This window comes from Schistocerca cancellata, chromosome 4, assembly GCF_023864275.1.
Source record: "Schistocerca cancellata isolate TAMUIC-IGC-003103 chromosome 4, iqSchCanc2.1, whole genome shotgun sequence".
Lineage (NCBI taxonomy): Eukaryota > Metazoa > Arthropoda > Insecta > Orthoptera > Acrididae > Schistocerca > Schistocerca cancellata.
In genome coordinates this window covers 359068588-359088547 of record NC_064629.1, presented here as the reverse complement: position 1 = coordinate 359088547, position 19960 = coordinate 359068588, and positions in this window count along the sequence as shown.

Genomic DNA, 19960 nt, shown 5'->3' with positions numbered 1-19960 from the left:
TCCTAATTTGGTACTATCTATATTTGATGGTATTGTGAAGAAAAATGGCGTAGATTGAGAAAACTTATTTCTTCAGTTTTAATATAACGCTTATGTATAATAATTATGTTGTTTTTTTTTTAATCTGTAAAAAAATTTCCACATACTTTACAGGTAAATAATGAATACTATAGGCACACAGAACGTGGATTACAATCTTTTCGCGGACTTGACTGTCTGAAACGTTCACTTGTACACCTACACTATGTGATCAAAAGTATCCGGAAACCCCCAAAAACATACGTTTTTCATATTATGTGCATTGTGCTGCCACCTACTGCCAGGTACTCTATATCAGCGACCTCAGTAGCCATTAGACATCTTGAGACAGCAGAATGGGGCGCTCCGCGGAACTCACAAACTTCGAACGTGGTCAGGTGATTGGGTGCCACTTGTGTCATACGTCTGTACGCGAGTTTTTCACTCTCTTGAACATCCCTAGATCCACTGTTTCCGATGTGATAGTGAAGTGAAAACGTGAAGGGACACGTAGAGCAGAAAAGCGCACAGGCCGACCTCGTCGGTTGACTGACAGAGACCGCCGACAGCTGAAGAGGGCTGTAATGTGTAATAGGCAGACATCTATCCAGACCATCACACAGAAATTATAAACGGCATCAGAATCCACTGCAAGTACTTTGACAGTTAGGCGTGAGGTGAGAAAACTTGGATTTCATGGTCGAGCGACTGCTCATAAGCTACACATCACGCAGGTAAATTCCAAACGACGCCTCGCTTGGTGTAAGGAGCGTAAACATTGGACGATTGAATAGTGGGAAAACGTTGTGTGGAGTGACGAATTACGGTACACAATGTGGCGACCAGATAGCAGGGTGTGAGTATGGCGAATTTCCGGTGAATGTCATCTGCCAGCGCGTGTAGTGTCAACAGTAAAATTCAGAGGTGGAGGTAATATGGTGTGGTCGTGTTTTTCATGGAGGGGGCTAGCACCCCTTGTCGTTTTGTGTGGCACTATCACAGCAGAGGCCTACACTAATGTTTTAAGAATCTTACTGCTTTCCACTGTTGAAGAACAATCGGGGATGGCGACTGCATCTTTCAACACGATGGAGCACCTGTTCATTATCCACGGTCTGTGGCCGAGTGGTTGCACGACGGTTACGTCCCTGTAATGGACTGTCCTTTCCAGCACCTGATTGAACGTATACCTGCGAGAGTGGAAGCTATCATCAAAGCTAAGGGTGGGCCAACACCATATTGAATTCCAGCAATACCGGCGCCACGAACTTGTAAGTCATTTTCAGCCAGGTGTGCGGATACTTTTGATCACATAGTGGGTCAACTGCGTGTTCTTATTCATCCCGTAGAGAAACTGTAAGACACTGTTAAACACAACACTCCAAATGTTCTGTAAGCTGTCTAGTAGTTTACATCACACAGAAGCAGTTGGTACAGAGTACAACAGAGTACATTGTAAATACAGTTGGTTGGCCCTAAAGTCTTACACAGTCTGCCACAAGGCCAAATACATCATCCATTCTCTGCCTATAAATAGTAGCTTCTTGTCTGGTAATACCACGTTCTTTGGCCAAAGAAGACATTAATGTTACTCGCAGATATATAGCAAGGCATTTTATAAAATCAATAGGATGGGTACCGATATGTTTGTTCATTCCTGGTCTTGTTATTGGACGTATAAATTTTTTATACGTATTTGTTCTAAAATAGTGGCTAATCCATGTTAAAATCTGTTCTAAGTGTCTTGTCGTCGTTTACAATCACTGTTTCAGGTATTCTTCTTGCACACTGAAACTTTGATCACATGTCTTCATTTTGTAAAAAAAAATAGTATCCCGGGCAGCTCATCCTCTACTACAGCCATTTTACAGCTAGCTAATTCCATTTTACATAGTATATCTACAGGATTTTTTTATTTTCTCGAAAGGGTGCCACCACATGCCAGTATATGTACAGGATAATATAATTTTATATCCAGAGTTTGCAACGCCGATCCCAGGATTATGTGACGTGTTACTTAGACTTCACTTGATGGGTGCCACCAGCACCTTTCTAAATGTGTGGGGCATGGTCACGCAGTCAGATGTGCCGCAATCTTTGCTCTTCATAAGATATGAGAAACTTTGGTAACTGCAGTTGTACTGTACTTTGTGATAGTTGGAAGTGACAACATTACATATTTTAAACAGCTAAACATCTTTTAGGTGTTAGAGATGAAGACAAACCCAGTCAGTGAACTCTTAGGTCTGAGATTATCATTGGAGAACCTAGAAAATCGTGTTACTGTCATTACCGCAAAATTTGCATGCTCCTTAGCAAGAAGAATTAAAATGAACGTATGCCCATTACAGAACACTTAGTGACATTATGGTGTTCGAAATCTGTGATCAGGAGGACTGTCAAGAGCGGTTAGAGAAGGGACAGTCTGCAATGTTAAAGAAGGAACTCGGTGGTGCATTTAAAAATTATCAATATGGTACAATCTCCTACTCCATCTCTATGCCACATGGCAGAAAGGCGACAAGACCATTTCTCCTACACGGAAATAACAATCTGACAGCAAGAGTCATACAGGAAAAAGCAGCAAGAGGCACGGGAAACGTTTTCTAGGGAAAATAAAAATCCTGTGGCTGTACTTTTTGTATGGGAGCGAAAGCTGTGTGGATTCAGGTTACCTTATCAACAAGGTTGAGGTTACGGATATGAAAGTAGCTAGGATGATTGCAGGTACTAGTAGATGGGAACAATGGCAGGAGGGTGTCCACAATGAGGAAATCAAAGAAAAACTGGAAATGATGTAGCAGTCAGGGCGAACAGGCTTAGATGGTGGGGTCATGTTACACGCATGGGAGAAGCAAGGTTACCCAAGAGACTCATGGGTTCAGCAGTAGAGGGTAGGAGGAGTCGGGGCAGGCCGAGGAGAAAGAACCTGGATTCGGTTAAGAATGATTTTGAAGTAATAGGTTTAACATCAGAAGAGGCACCAATGTTAGCACTGAATAGGGGATCATGGAGGAATTTTATAAGGGGGGCTATGCTCCAGACTGAACGCTGAAAGGCATAATCAGTCTTAAATGATGATGATGATGATGATGATGATGATGATGTACTTGACATGTGTTAGCCTAGAGGGGGGCTGAGTGCGATTTCTAAGGAAGGCCGCGCTGAGCAGAGGACAGTGGGCTGTCTGCTATTTAGCCTGTATAATTTGTCATCCATGATTGAGTAGCCTTAGATACTTGCATGTCAAATCATTCCCCTGATGTCTTGTATGATCACAGCAATCATTTCGTGTCCAGTGGCGATTAAGAGACTTATTGAGATCATCATTATTCTTACCTCATTCATTTTTTGTGGCCATGTCAAGCATTTCTAAGGCTCATTCAAGTTGTGGCAATTTTCATTGAGAGCATTCCCTTTTGCTTTTGTTTTTTTATTGAGCACCTTAATGAGTGGCTTTCTTTTACGGGTGTGCTCGGACACATTAATTAAAACTGGAGTTCAACGGGCCTAGATTCTCAGTGTAGTGAATACGTAACATTCTTCATTTATTAATCGCTTAATAATTTTGTGAGCAGCGACAGCTGCAACTCATTTACCCGGGTCTTTCTTTTCTCATTATGTGATCCGTTAAGCAACGAATTCAATTCTCTATCTGAGTTTATGGAGAAAGATGTGCCTTTCAGTTGCCCGTATGGAACAAATTACAAAGCAACCAAAAAGTTCATCAGTCTGAGTTAGTTTCTCACATTCAATTTGAAGAGGAATTGGCTGACTCTAGAATGAATGTACTTCTGGATACGCTACCTGGAATATTGCAGCACTACCATGTAGATAAATAATTCCATATGAATGTGGTTGTAACGCAAGGTTTTTACTGTCAATTTTAACAAAATGGAGGTGTGTGACTAACATCAAACCACGATTTCAGTGCGCCAGAGGACTTCCAACGAAACAGTAACGTTATGGTCACAAGTTTAAGACATTTGGACCGTCTTTTAAAATGAATGAGCGTTAGTTGTAGCATAAAGATAGACAAGGTGAAGTAGAACTGCTCAGCGAACGTGCAGAGGTCATAGTATGGAACAAAATAAAATATAAAAAAATCTAGTAACTAAACTGAATATCTTAAAAGTTATGAGCATTTATTTACTAGAAGAGATATGAGAACGAAGTTTTTCGCGGCGGCACTTATGTATATAATATTCTCGGTATTCTTGCCGCGTCAGTTCTAGATAAAATCTCGAGCTTTCGACGATTACCTCCATCGTCATCGTCAGGAGCTGACTGTCTCCACTGCTGCTATGGTAGCCTCTATATAGCCCGAAGACGGCTTCTGATTGGTCGGCTTCTGATTGGTCGGCGATTACGTGCTGCTGTCTCAGGCGGTGTCACTGTGTGCGCCGGTGGAGCCACCGATTCCGTTTAAACGTAAACCTTGGAAGGAACGTCTCTGCTGCTTCTCTGCACCAAGCGCTCGTTTCCACTCAGATGGTATCCGCTATCGCGGTTAAAGTTCTTTTGGCTCATTCTTATTTCAACAGCCTCCTTAATAACAGAATTCCAGTACGTGGAGGCATGGGACAGAATTTTAGGTTCATCGAACAATATTTTGTGTTTGTTCGTGAGGCTGTGCTCCGCAATTGCCGATTTCTCAAGCTCTCTATTTTTAATATGGCGTTGGTGTTCTGCACAGCGGTCGGAAACGGTACGAATAGTCTGACCTATATAATTGCTTCCACACTCACAGGGTATATTATAAACACCGGGGACCCTGAGGTCGAGATCGTCCTTAACAGGGCGCATCATCTCCTTAATTTTCTTAGGAGGACGAAAAATCGGTCTAATACCACGTCTACGCAGGACTCTTCCTATTTTGCTGGAAATTGCGCCACAAAAAGGAAGAACCGCAATCGGTGTTTCATCCTGTGAGGTTGCAGCATTATCACGTTTCCTTCTTTTGGAGAACGCTGCCTTAATATCGCGTGCACCATAGCCGTTCTTTCGGAACACGTTCTTTAGGTGATTAATCTCGAACCTTAAGTGGTCCTCGTCAGAAACAGTTTTGGCTCTATATACCAACGTGTTCAAAACGGCTCTCTGAGCAGGGTGATGGAAACTCTGTGCATTCAGGCATAAATCGGTATGCGTCGGCTTACGGTATACAGAGTGGCCAAGACGCCCGTCCGTCTGTCGTTGTACTAAAACGTCTAAGAAAGGCAGTCTCCCTTCCATCTCCATCTCGACAGTGAACTGGATGTTCGAATGGATGCTGTTCATGTGTTCAATGAATTCTTTAAGAGCTTCTTCGCCGTGTGGCCAGATCATAAATGTATCGTCAACGTAACGATAAAATAAGGATGGACGGAGGGGAGCCGAATTTAGTGCACGTTCTTCAAAATTCTCCATAAAAAAGTTAGCCAGTGATGGAGACAACGGAGAGCCCATTGCCATACCGTCTGTCATTTCATAAAATTTATTACCATACAAGAAGTAGGTGGTCGTCATCACGTGCCGGAACAACTTTATAGTTTCGAGATTTTATCTAGAACTGACGCGGCAAGAATACCGAGAATATTTTATACAGAAGAGATATGTTTCCCAATAGGGAACATGAGAATATGCGCGTAGCTCTTAAGGTGTGCGCTTTAGAGCCCAAGTTTACTGGACTCTTTACTTCGTTTCATCCATACAACCATATGTCAAATTATGAAAGAAAAGAGCTTTCAGGAGAATAAATGTGTTTCACAATAGCGAAGATAGACTAGCGCTCGTAGCTCATAAAGTATGCATTTTAGAGGCCATGTTTGCTAGATTTTATTTCTTCTTGTTTCGGTGTATTATATCACCTCTGAAACTTCGTCAGTGGATTTGTAGTTTACCCTATAAAACAAATTTATATGTCAAACTAACAAGCCCAAGAGTGAACAAAGATATCACTAACCATGGTATCGGTTTTATAAAGTGCCATGACATGCAGCAACGAGAAACTTTCATATGTTCTTTGACTAAAGAACATGACACTACCATATTGGGAACTATGATTTGTAACTACAGAATGGATTGTGTGTTTGCCACTGTCTAACTTTATTAAATCCCAACAAACGGTAGTCACCATATGCTCTGCTGTACACTGTGACAAACACTTCTGTGCGGCCTAAACTTCTGGATACATTACACAGCAGTTGCAGTGTTGTGTTTAACAGTGCTTTGCAATTTCTCTACTGAGTCAACAGGAATACACGATAGTTGACAGGTGTACAAGTAAACCTTCCAGGCAATCAAGTCTGAGAAAAGTTTATAAACAATCTTCTGTGTACCTATAGTTTTAATTCCTTGTCTCTAAAGTATGTGGAAATTGTTACCACTCACACACAGAAGGACAACGTAAGCATAAGACAGTAGTGCTATACTAAATCCGGAAAAACATATTTTTCTCAATCTAGGTTATTGCTCTCCACAACGCCGAATTAGGATTTGTTCCTGTGAATAATAATATTCTGCCAGTCTTATTATAAAGAACGAATGCAACACATAGACTTCAACTATGCCCTACTAACTTTCCAATTACAGATGTTTTTCTGTTTCTTCGGTATAAAATCGTAGACCAATTTTATTCAATAGTTATAAGGATTGTATTAAAGGAATGTAGCGAGAAAACCGAAACCTGAATTTAGAAGTGATTTGTAACTGACATTCAGCATACATAATTCAGGAAACTTGAAAATCTTGTTCAACGATACAAACATGGGAGAAACTTCCTGCTAATTTTTCTGAGTGTTTCGAACATGATGGACTGTTAGAACAACGATTGTTGCAGCCTTATTTGACGCAGATGCAGGGAGACGAGCGCCAACAGTGGTGCTCCCAGCTACTACATTGGACACAGGAGAGTCGACAAAGCGTCTTTTCAGAGAAGTCACACTTTTGTCTACAGCTTCCCGATAGACGTATCAATCTTTTAATGCTGCTGACAATGATCTTTACCAAAAGGCACTCATCATTGTCACCTTGAAAGAAGGTTACACACATGACCTCGCAAAAATGGTTACAAAATTCCTGGAGTGAGGAAGTATATGTCCAAGTGTGCAAGCGAGACTTACGAAGATGTAAAATGTGTCTCCCAATGTTTTCAAGAAAACAGAAAAAGATTCAGCTAGAAAACAGGGACTTTCAATGATCCAGAGCAGCAGAAAAATTCCACGGTAACAGTGACTTCTGACGTACATATAGTCCGGAAGTTTCTTAACTATGGGACCTGCAGCGTATATCATGTCACAGAAGGACATTATGCAACGAATTAGCAGACAGTATGCTGCTTGATATTTTATTTTTGTATATAAGTTAATTTGGCTTTATTGTCTTTATCAGTAAATTTTCAACCTTAATAAATTATGTATTATGTGAAATAAAAATAAATCGAGTGTTTCCAGACGTACTGACGAAAGCAATAAAGCCGAAATAAGCTTATACACAAAAATAAAATATAAAGCAGCGTACTGTCTACTTATTCTCTGCATAGATAGCCCAGACATTATTACACTCAATGTGATAAAAGCATTCCCCTCACAATCGCACGGAAAGAGCTGAAAGCACACGTGTGCACTAGCGCAGCTGGAGTGTTAAAGGAATTACTCCCTCGCGTGCAGTTAATGCGTTATCCATATGAAAAAGAAAACTAGAAATGGATGAGGCTGAAGTCAAAAAATACAAACTCGAGTATACCGTGAAAATAGCTGCCATGTAGTTAGAATATCAAGTATTATTGGAAAGAGAATAAGCCACTGCAGGTATGTAAGCAACGCTTACAAATTGCTTTAATCAAAGTATATGGGAAAATCTGGAAGTGAGTGGAGAATACAAGATATCAGCATTTACTGTAAACACGAATAGGAAGTGGCCATACGCTAGTTACATATAATATGCATTTAAATAGGCTGGCTGTATTAAAAGATACACGGAAACCTCTTATGAACCACCACTCCCATTTGGATCGGCTTAAAAGGACTGGACATTTTGCATCTAGCAAAAGAAAAGCCATTTGCCGAGTACAAAAACGGCGAAATAGCTACATTTAACAGCCATTGTTCGCTAAACTTGTAAACTTAAAGTTACATACAGAAATTCTGCAAGAATTTAGAGGAACAAAGTTGGCGATGTGGACTGTCTGAGCTATAGTACAAAGCAAGAAACGTAATCGAAAACTAAAATACCCGAATATTCTGGACTAGAAGAATTGGAAGAAAGAATGGAGATATTTTTTGAGGGTTTAAAACACATAGTTTACAAGATAAAATATTTCATATGTATTAGAACTTGAAAGCATACCTTCTTTGTATTTATCGAATAATTCATTGGGTAAATTAGATGAGTTAGATATAGATTTAAATTATAAATGAAAAATTCAGCTGAACACCATTGACACCATATTGCCCGATAAAAAAAAAGCACCTAGCATGGGAGGAGGAAACGAAATGAAACTTTGTGAACTGAGAGGATATATGATATTATCTCAGTGATCATAAAATCGAGTCAAATTTACAAAGAAATTGGCAGCATGACTCCACTTATCATTATGATGTACATTCCCTCTCTTCTGTATACATGCACTGGTTTGGTTGGAAAGGTTGTAATAAATCTGTTGCATTCTCTCCTTAGACGAGTACGTGACGTATCGTTGTGCCATCAGAGGGGAGTAATGTCCGGATCGGTGGATTGGAAGGAACGGTCCAACGCCCTGGCCACCGCGCTCTCAAGATATTACGCGCCTTGCCTTTTTTTTCTGGGGCTATATCAAGGCTGTGTATCTTCGTCACACCAGTTGCTGACGTCGACGAACTGAAGGCTAGGATGTGGTGTCACCGCCAGACACCACACTTGCTAGGTGGTAGCCTTTAAATCGGCCGCGGTCCGTTAGTATACGTCGGACCCGCGTGTCGCCACTATCAGTGATTGTAGACCGAGAGCCGCCACACGGCAGGTCTAGAGAGACTTCCTAGCACGCGCTTCAGTTGTAAAACCGACTTTGCTGGCTATAGTTCACTGACAAAATACGCTCTCAGTTGCCGAGACGATAGTTAGCATAGCCTTCAGCTACGTCATTTGCTACGACCTAGCAAGGCGCCATTACCAGTTACTATTGAGATTATGAATAATGTACCCTCAAGAGCGATGTTCACCATTTATGGATTAAAGTTAAGTATTCCACAGCTACGTCCTTTTTTGCTAAAGTCTAATTTCCTTGTCCAGTTCCAGACCTCACGCCAGCCTGCGTGAGCTAAAACGCGTGCCTTTCGGCTTCCTCTCATACCGGTGTTGGCTCTCCTGCCAACCCACAACATAGGATACAAGCTGCTGTTGGTACTGTGACAGAACACATGTTACGAAACACCTGGCGGGAAAGAAAGAAATCCAACGTGCACTCGGTTTGTCTGCCGGGGGGCCTCATGCAAGATGTGGAGGCGGCTTTGCCTGCGGCTATCGAGCGTACGGGGTGCAGTCGTCTGCAAGTAATTGCTCACGTCGGCAACAATGATGCCTGTCGCTTGGGTTCTGAGGCGATCCTCATTTCGTGCAGGCCGCTGGCGTATTTGGTGAACACCGCTGGCCTCGCACGTGGGGTGCAAGCAGAGCTCTCTATTTCCACCATCGTTCCCAGAATGGAACGGGGTCCTTTGGTTTGGAGTCGAGTGGAGGGTCTCAACCAGAGGCTTCGTCGACTCTGCGACGGTCTAGGCTGCAGATTTCTAGACTTGCGCTATTAGGTGGGGAATTGTAGGACGCCCCTAGATTGATCAGTGGTGCACTACACAAAGGAAGCGGCTACTCGGGTAGCAGAGTACTTGTGACGTGCACATGGTTTTTTTTTTAGGCTAGGCAGTAGTGCGAGGTGTCCTGATGAACACTCACCAGTCGACGTGCAGGCAGGGAAATCAGTTCGCGCTCAGTGTAAAGACACTTCAGCTATCAAGATATTAGCAGTAAATGGTTCAAATGGCTCTGAACACTATGGGACTTAACATCTGTGGTCATCGGTCCCCTAGAACTTAGAACTACTTAAAGCTAACCAACCTAAGAACATCACACACATCCATGCCGGAGGCAGGATTCGAACCTGCGACCGTAGCGGTCACGCGCTTCCAGACTGAAGCGCCTAGAACCGCACGGCCACACCGGCCGGCTATTAGCAGTAAATTTTTAGAGTGTTCGGAATAATGTTCCTGAATTTACTGCCCTCCAGGAAGCGTGTGGCTCGCAAATTATTCTCGGCACTGAGACCTGGCTGAAACCTGAGATAGGAAGTTCTGAAATATTTAGTGAGGGTTGAACGTGGATCAGAAAGACAGATTAGACACCGTAGGAGGTGGTGTCATCATTGCAGTTGACAAAAATATTATGTCTACTGAAGTCGAAGTAGAGTGTGATTGTGAAGTTATCTGGACACGTTTAACAGGGCTAGGGGAAATAAAGTTAATTGTGGGGTGTTATTTCCGCCCACCAGGTTCTACCGTGACAGTTCTAGAATCATTCAGAGGGAGTCTACATTCTGTATCGCAGAAGTACCCGGATCATGCTATATTAGTCGGAGGCGACTTCAGTCTACCTAGTATAGACTAGGATGTCTATGGATTCATTACAGGTGGTACAGACAAGCTGTCGTGTGAATTACTTTTGAACACATTAACCGAAAACTGTCTTGAGCAGCTAAATCAACAGCCAACGCGTAATGGAAATATTTTAGATCTGGACGCCACGAACAGACCAGACCTCATCGACGGTGTCAGTGTTGAGACAGGGATTAGTGATCATGATGTTGTCATTACGACTATGGTTACGAAAGTTAAAAAGTCGGTCAAGAAGGCTAGGAGAGTATTCTTACTAGAAAGAGCAGATAAGCAGTTGTTAGCATCCCACTTAGTAAATGAATCGACTTCATTTACTTCCGGTACGTTGGACGTGGAAGAATTATGGGCAAATATTAAACGCATTGTAAATAACGCATTGGACAAGCATGGACCGAAAAAGTGGGTTACGGACGGAAAAGACACACCGTGGTTTAACAGCGCAATTCGGAGAATGCTCAGGAAACAAAGGCAGTTGCACTCGCGATACAAGAAAGATCGGGAGAATGAGGACAGGCAAAAGTTAGTAGAGATTCGTGCTGCTGTAAGAAGAGCGATGCGCGAAGCATTCAACCACTACCACCGTCATACCTTAGCAAAAGATCTTGCTGAAAACCCAAGGAAATTTTGGTCTTACGTAAAATCGATAAGCGGGTCGAAGACTTCCATCCAGTCACTCACTGATCAGTCTGGCCTGGCAACGGAAGACAGCTAAACGAAAGCTGAAATTTTAAATTTAGCATTTGAGAAATCTTTCACGCAGGAGGATCGTACAAACATACCGCCGTTTGAGTCTCGTACAGATTCCCGTATGGAGAACATAGTGATAGCCATCCCTGGGGTTGTGAAGCAGCTGAATGGGTTGAAAATAAATAAATCGCCAGGTCCTGATGGGATTCCAATTCGGTTTTACAGAGAGTACTCTACTGCGTTGGCTGCTTACTTAGATTGCATTTATCGCGAATCTCTTGACCAACGAAAAGTCCCGAGTGACTGAAAAAAAGCACAGGTGATGCCTGTATATAAGAAGGGTAGAAGGACGGATCCTCAAAATTACAGACCAATATCCTTAACATCGGTTTGTTGCAGGATTCTCGAACATATTCTCAGTTCGAATATAATGAATTTTCTTGAGACATTGCTGTCCATGCATCAGCACGGCTTTAGAAAGCATCGCTCCTACGAAACGCAACTCGCCCTTTTTTCACATATCTTGCGAACCATGGATGAAGGGTATCAGACGGATGCCATATTCCTTGACTTCCGGAAAGCGTTTAACTCGGTGCCCCACTGCAGACTCCTAACTAAGGTACGATTGGTTCCCAAGTATGTGAGTGGCTCGAAGGCTTCTTAAGTAATAGAACCCAGTACATTGTCCTCGATGGTGAGTGTTCATCGGAGGTGAGGGTATCATCTGGACTGCCCCAGGGAAGTGTGGTAGGTCCGCTGTTGTTTTCTATCTACATAAATGATCTTTTGGATAGGGTGGATAGCAATGTGCGGCTGTTTGCTGATGATGCTGTGGTGTACGGGAAGGTGTCGTCGTTGAGTGACTGTAGGAGGATACAAGATGACTTGGACAGGATTTGTGATTGGTGTAAAGAATGGCAGCTAACTCTAAATATAGATAAATGTAAATTAACGCAGATGAATAGGAAAGAGAATCCCGTAATGTTCGAATACTCCATTAGTAGTGTAGCGCTTGACACAGTCACGTCGATTAAATATTGGGGCGTAACATTGCAGAGCGATATGAAGTGGGACAAGCATGTAATGTCAGTTGTGGGGAAGGCGGATTGGTAGAATTTTGGGAAGATGTGGTTCATCTGTAAAGGAGACCGCTTATAAAACACTAATACGACCTATTCTTGAGTACTGCTCGAGCGTTTGGGACCCTATCAGGTCGGATTGAGGGAGGTCATAGAAGCAATTCAGAGCCGTCTCTTAGATTTGTTACTGGTAGGTTTGATCATCACGCGAGTGTTACGAAAATGCTTCAGGAACTCGGGTGGGAGTCTCTAGAGGAAAGGAGGCGTTATTTTCGTGAATCGCTACTGAGGAAATCTAGAGAACCAGCATTTGAGGCTGACTGCAGTACAGTTTTACTGCCGCCAACTTACATTTCGCGGAAAGGCCACAAAGATAAGATAAGAGAGATTAGGGCTCGTACAGAGGCATATAGGCAGTCATTTTTCCCTCGTTCTGCTTCAGACTGGAACAGGGAGAGAAGATGCTAGTTGTAGTACGAGATACCTTCCGCCACGCACCGTATGGTGGATTGCGGAGTATGTATGTAGATGTAGATGTAGATGTAGAACTGGAATACCGCCTCGACATTCTCCGCGCTACCAAGGGAGCACACGATGAGGTTTACTAATGTAAGTAGTCTCTAAAAAAAACTAGTAACACTAACCTATGTAACGGCATCAAATGTAAATTATTATGTCAAACGGTTATTCTGTAATAAATTGTTATAATCAGGGCAAGCCTTTGTGCTCACCCTGTATTTTGTTCAGTGAATTGGTTCAAAACGTATTAAATGCTATTTAAAAATTAAAATGGCGTCTTCATGCATTGGGGAATTATTTCAGTCTAGACTAATTCTGTAACATAATTTAAATATTTAGGTCCTGCTGCCGAGAATTTGAACATATTTCATTTGGTTAGGAAATGAAACGTTTTTTTCCCTTCCTGAAAAATTATGATCTGTGCACTTATACGATTTGAAACAATATTCCTCATTTGTTCTCTTATTCTTTGTCCTGCCAAAAATCGAAAAAAGACCCCTATATACGATAAACTACGTGTTCCTTTAGGATGGTGAGTTTTTAAAGTAGTTGATTGTGGGTAGTTGGGTGCTCTCGAAAAGTAGTCGAAAGTGGGTAGCTCAAAGCATGACGAACCTCGTTTTGTAATAATATGTAAGAAATGCAATATTCTGTCAGTCATGGAGGTTAAAGAAGGCATGATAAGTACACGTCACAAGAAATACACCGAAATACGTAGCTCAATACATTAAACAATATTACTTTGTCATAATGCTTACAGAACCAGTAGGTAACAATTACATTTTCATGATACGTTTATGACAGTTTCAGTTTCATAATATATTTAAGACTTATAGGTCTCAGTCACAGTTTACATCTTTTCTAAATCAACAACATAGAGCTCACAACGTCAGTGCAATATCTCCAACCCACAAGTTAGAGCGTAATGGGACCGAGCGAGGTGGCGCAGTGGTTAGCACACGGGAGTGGCATTCGGGAGGACGACGGTTCAATCACGCGTCCGGCCACCGTGGTTTAGGTTTTCCGTGATTTCCTTTAATCACTTCAGGCAAACGCCGGGATGGTTCCTTTGAAAGGGCACGGCCCACTTCCTTCCGTGATCCGACGAAACAGATGACCTCGCAGTTTGGTCTCATCCCCGAAACAACCCAACTCAACCTAACAGCCTCATATAGGTAAGCAACTGGCCACTCCATGCCTTCAACTGCCCACTGTAAATTACTTTTAAAAGTAATCCAGCTATCTACTTTCAGCTGCTTCTCAACTAGAAGTCACATGAAAAAAAAATTCTCTTAGAATTTATGACGGAGAAATAACTTATAAATTAAAACTTAGACTGGATACCACTAAAATTACACCAAAAAAACATAACCAAATATGATTTTCAGCGTCATTTTTGTGTCGCCGTTGACAAAAGAGTAGAGAGAGTGAAACCTAGTGCTCCGAAGTAGCCTATTCCTCTCGAATAGCACGAAGGGGTCGCCAAGCTTAACGTCCCTGTCCGACGAAGAGGTAACGATAACAGTGTTACATGTTCCTGCTCCCTGAGTCACTGTGGAGAGGTTTGGAATTTAACGGAATCTTATGATCAGGAGCCGGCCGGAGTGGCCGAGCGGTTAAAGGCGCTACAGTCTGGAACCGCACGACCGCTACGGTCGCAGGTTCGAATCCTGCCTCGGGCATGGATGTGTGTGATGTCCTTAGGTTAGTTAGGTTTAAGTAGTTCTAAGTTCTAGGGGACTTATGACCAAAGCAGTTGAGTCCCATAGTGCTCAGAGCCAATTTTTTATGATCAGGAGTTGTACGGTGCCCACACTACCTCCCTTTCTTCCCTAACATTAGTGATGAAAACCTCTTCCGACAAGTGAATTTGAAATGGCCGCTTCAGAGATGATCACACCTGTGTGTCAGCTAATTCGACTGGGGAGGCAGGTGTAAGACATGTGAAGAAAGTGCAGTAACACACAGAAAGTGCACTAACATATAGAAAACATCTTTTTCAGTAGACGTCAGTAGCACCTCATTGCAAAGAGAATGTGTGCAACAGAAAGAAAATCAGAATACTTAGATTATGTGTGAGAGGACAACAGAATAAGTTCAGTGATCGTGGATCCAGAATTAGTGGAACTTTTGCTGAGAGAACTGCAACTTTAAATTCAACAACAGTAACAACAACAACAAGAATGATTGTAACAGTAGCAAATTCAAAAGTAATCTCTGGAACAACAACAGAAGCCACAGTTTGTACTACAGCAAATCATCAGGCCAGAACAGCGTACATCCCTATCAGTCGCCTCATTTTATCCAGAAAGATGAAGACTGGAACTAGTATTACAGACGTCTGGCGTTGCTAAACAGTGCTTTTATAATATTTATTAAACCCCAAGTACTGTGTCTTATACAAAACTTACGTCCTAGCCATAAACCTGAGTATTTTAATTGTCTAGTATCCATAGTTTTCTCGCTAAGCATTACGAGCAGCCAACACATGTCGCAACAGGCAGGCTCACATGTTTCTCGTTGTTCCTGTACGTCGCATTAGTCATATTCAACGTGAGCAGCTGATTTCGAAGCGACTGACCTGTAAGCGTCATTTTTTTTTTTTTTGTGAAAATCATAATTTTAAACAATTCAATTCTGGATCGTTAGTGTGTGACGCAGTAATCACGTATGCACCTGATGAAGGCTGTATTCAAGCATTGTAGTTAACAGTGCCTACTCTCGAAGAAGTGTTAACAATAGCAATAACTTGTGAAATATCAGATGCAACATAGCACTATTTTGAGGAAAACCGAGTATCTACTGTAAAACTGCTTAAAATATAGAATGCTGCAAAGCAAAATTTTGATAACGGGAGGTAGATTCCGTAAAATGGCGTTTCCATTTACGCCACAGTAATCGTAATGTGACACTTCTCAGTTTCATCTTCATTATCCAACTCGGGGTTCAAAAGCCAATGTTAGTTTGAGGATGAAACCAAAACAAGTAAGCAGCGGCACATATTTGACTCACAGTCTTCGTGCGTCTACGTCTACATCTTCATCAAACGCTGCAAGCCACCTAATGGTGTTTAATGGACGGTACTTCTGGTACCACTAACTGATCCTCTACCCTGTCCAGTCGCGAATGACGCGTGGGAAGAGTGATCGTCTGTACGCTTCTGTATTAGCTTTAATTTCTCGTATTTTCTCGTCGTGTTCCTTACGCGAGATATATGTGAGAGGAAGTAATATGTTATCCGACTCTTCCCGGAAAGTGCTCTCTCGAAATATCGATAGTAAACATCCCCGTGATGCAGAATGCCTCTGTTGTAAAGTCTACAAGTGGAGTTTGTTCAGCACATGGGTAACGCTCCCGCGCCGAGTAAACGAACCTGTGACAAAACGCACAGTTCTTCGTTGTATCTTCTCTGTCTCTTCTATCTGTGCCGCCTGATAATTATCCTATATTAATAAACAGTCCTCATGAATCGGTCGAATAAGCGCCTTATAAGCCACTAAGCTACTTCCTTCGTGGAAGAGTTACATATTCTTAATCCTTTAGGTGAAATCACCGATGCCGTTGCAAGACAGAGATATCTAGCGGTACGCTGAGATACTTCTGCAAACGTAGTGCATTGTCACTGTCTCTTAGACGTCCAAGGCAACTGTCGGCACGGAGATGGTGCCACGTGATTGTAAGAGATCGTGACAGGATTTTTTTATTATTTTTTTTTACTTTTTTAGTGGCCGTATTCTGTGGATCATTGACAGTGAAAGTAAGTATATGTTAAGTTATTGTAACGTATATTTGAGTCTGTACTACTGCTTTTACGAGTGGGTTCGAAATGAAACCACTGCAGCAATGTATGTATGGTTTCAACACTAAATTTATTGAATGTTAGGCCCATTGTTACATTTTATTTAGGACAGTAATTTGTTTTAGGCGTTAGGAGTTCATGGAAGTTTGCAAATGTCAGATTATGTCTAGGATAAATGCGAATTTTTTTGTCAAATACATCAAATGAAATTATTGGTGAGTGAAAACTGTTTGTCCTAGTAGTTACAAAGAGAAACCATCCTCTTAAAACGATTGATTGTTTACTTTTTGCCAATTTCTTTTTGTATTCGTTGCTCACTATGATAATAAAGGTTAATTAAGGGAAAATTTTTAAAATTTTATATCTTTTGATATTGGTGGTACTCGAAGAGTACTCGAAGCCTTCCCATGAGTCTCGGCCTGTCATCCGCTTTTACTACTATTTGTTTTATGTGATAATTCCTCTTAAGATCGCTGTGGATTGTTGCTCCTAGATATCTTACAGTAGATTCTGTTTCCAGCAGAGTCTCAATAATAATGTACTTGCAGAGTAGTGGCTTTCTTTTCCTTTGTATGCACATTGCGTTGCATTTATTAACGTCTATCACCAACTGCCAGAGCCTGCACCTTTCATCATCCTCCGCAGATCATTCTGTAATTCGATACTGTCTTCTGTCGTTGCTACTTTGTTATAGACAACCGCATCATCTGTGAACAATCTTCAAGCGTATCCTACGTTTCTACTAGGTCATTTATATACACTGTAAACAATAACGGCCCTATCGTATTTCCTTGGGGTGCTGCGGAAATTACCTTTACATCTGCTGATTTTGTTTCTTTCAGAGAACTGGAAGATAATGCCTGCTTTCTTGTCGGTTTGTTTGGTAGCTGTTGGGGTGGAAATGAAAAAGGATGGTAACGCCTGATATTTCAGCTACCTTGCAGAACCAGAGTGTTGTGCAAATACCCTCCTGGAAATGGAAAAAAGAACACATTGACACCGGTGTGTCAGACCCACCATACTTGCTCCGGACACTGCGAGAGGGCTGTACAAGCAATGATCACACGCACGGCACAGCGGACATACCAGGAACCGCGGTGTTGGCCGTCGAATGGCGCTAGCTGCGCAGCATTTGTGCACCGCCGCCGTCAGTGTCAGCCAGTTTGCCGTGGCATACGGAGCTCCATCGCAGTCTTTAACACTGGTAGCATGCCGCGACAGCGTGGACGTGAACCGTATGTGCAGTTGACGGACTTTGAGCGAGGGCGTATACTGGGCATGCGGGAGGCCGGGTGGACGTACCGCAGAATTGCTCAACACGTGGGGCGTGAGGTCTCCACAGTGCATCGATGTTGTCGCCAGTGGTCGGCGGAAGGTGCACGTGCCCGTCGACCTGGGACCGGACCGCAGCGACGCACGGATGCACGCCAAGACCGTAGGATCCTACGCAGTGCCGTAGGGGACCGCACCGCCACTTCCCAGCAAATTAGGGACACTGTTGCTCCTGGGGTATCGGCGAGGACCATTCGCAACCGTCTCCATGAAGCTGGGCTACGCTGCCGCACACCGTTAGGCCGTCTTCCGCTCACGCCCCAACATCGTGCAGCCCGCCTCCAGTGGTGTCGCGACAGGCGTGAATGGAGGGACGAATGGAGACGTGTCGTCTTCAGCGATGAGAGTCGCTTCTGCCTTGGTGCCAATGATGGTCGTATGCGTGTTTGGCGCCGTGCAGGTGAGCGCCACAATCAGGACTGCATACGACCGAGGCACACGGAGCCAACACCCGGCATCATGGTGTGGGGAGCGATCTCCTACACTGGCCGTACACCACTGGTGATCGTCGAGGGGACACTGAATAGTGCACGGTACATCCAAACCGTCATCGAACCCATCGTTCTACCATTCCTAGACCGGCAAGCGAACTTGCTGTTCCAACAGGACAATGCACGTCCGCATGTATCCCGTGCCACCCAACGTGCTCAAGAAGGTGTAAGTCAACTACCCTGGCCAGCAAGATCTCCGGATATGTCCCCCATTGAGCATGTTTGGGACTGGATGAAGCGTCGTCTCACGCGGTCTGCACGTCCAGCACGAACGCTGGTCCAACTGAGGCGCCAGGTGGAAATGGCATGGCAAGCCGTTCCACAGGACTACATCCAGCATCTCTACGATCGTCTCCATGGGAGAATAGCAGCCTGCATTGCTGCGAAAGGTGGATATACACTGTACTAGTGCCGACATTGTGATGCTCTGTTGCCTGTGTCTATGTGCCTGTGGTTCTGTCAGTGTGATCATGTGATGTATCTGACCCCAGGAATGTGTCAATAAAGTTTCCCCTTCCTGGGACAATGAATTCACGGTGTTCTTATTTCAATTTCCAGGAGTGTAGTACCGTAATGCCTTCCAGGTGGTATACGAGAGCACAGACAGAGCTTAACTGAAAGAGGGAGAAAGAGGAGATCCACAGAAAGAGGGGCATTAGAAGATGTGTACAATATATGTGACATAAGCGTACACGGACGAAGCTATGGATAAAAGGATGGTGTAAAATATATAGTAATAATTATTTAAATAAAATAATATAATCGCATCGAAATGATTAAAGTCCGTTGAGAAATTGCACATACGCAATATTAAAATGGAGAAAATAATTTTTTAATATAAATACATTTTTAATGACACACATTTTTCAGTGGGTCTAAATGGTATAGCCGCCCGGGGTGGCCGAGCGGTTCTAGGTGCTACAATCCAGAACGGCGCGACCGCTACGTTCGCAGGTTCGAATCCTGCCTGGGGCATGGATGTGTGTGATGTCCTTAGGTTAGTTAGATCTAAGTAGTTCTAAGTTCTAGGGGACTGATGACCACAGCAGTTAAGTCCCATTGTGCTCAGAGCCATTTGAACCATTTTAAATGATATAAGATAATTTCGCCTAGCCCCATACAGATCGCTAACGTCATAAACAGAGTCTAAAATTTGTGCTTGCGAATTTGTAATAATTATGACAATACTTGTATGTAAATATTGTGGGGCACATATAATAGACAATAATTAGAAAGAGTATTATTCATGTATCATTTATTATGTATTGCATGGGTTCCGTGTATTTCATGGTAATTCTTACAGATAGTATTCTCCTAACTATTAAGAATTCGCTACCAGAAGTTTTCAGGACTATCTGTATGGAATGCGGAATCTGTGTGGGGCTAGGAGAATTTATTTTCCGATTTACA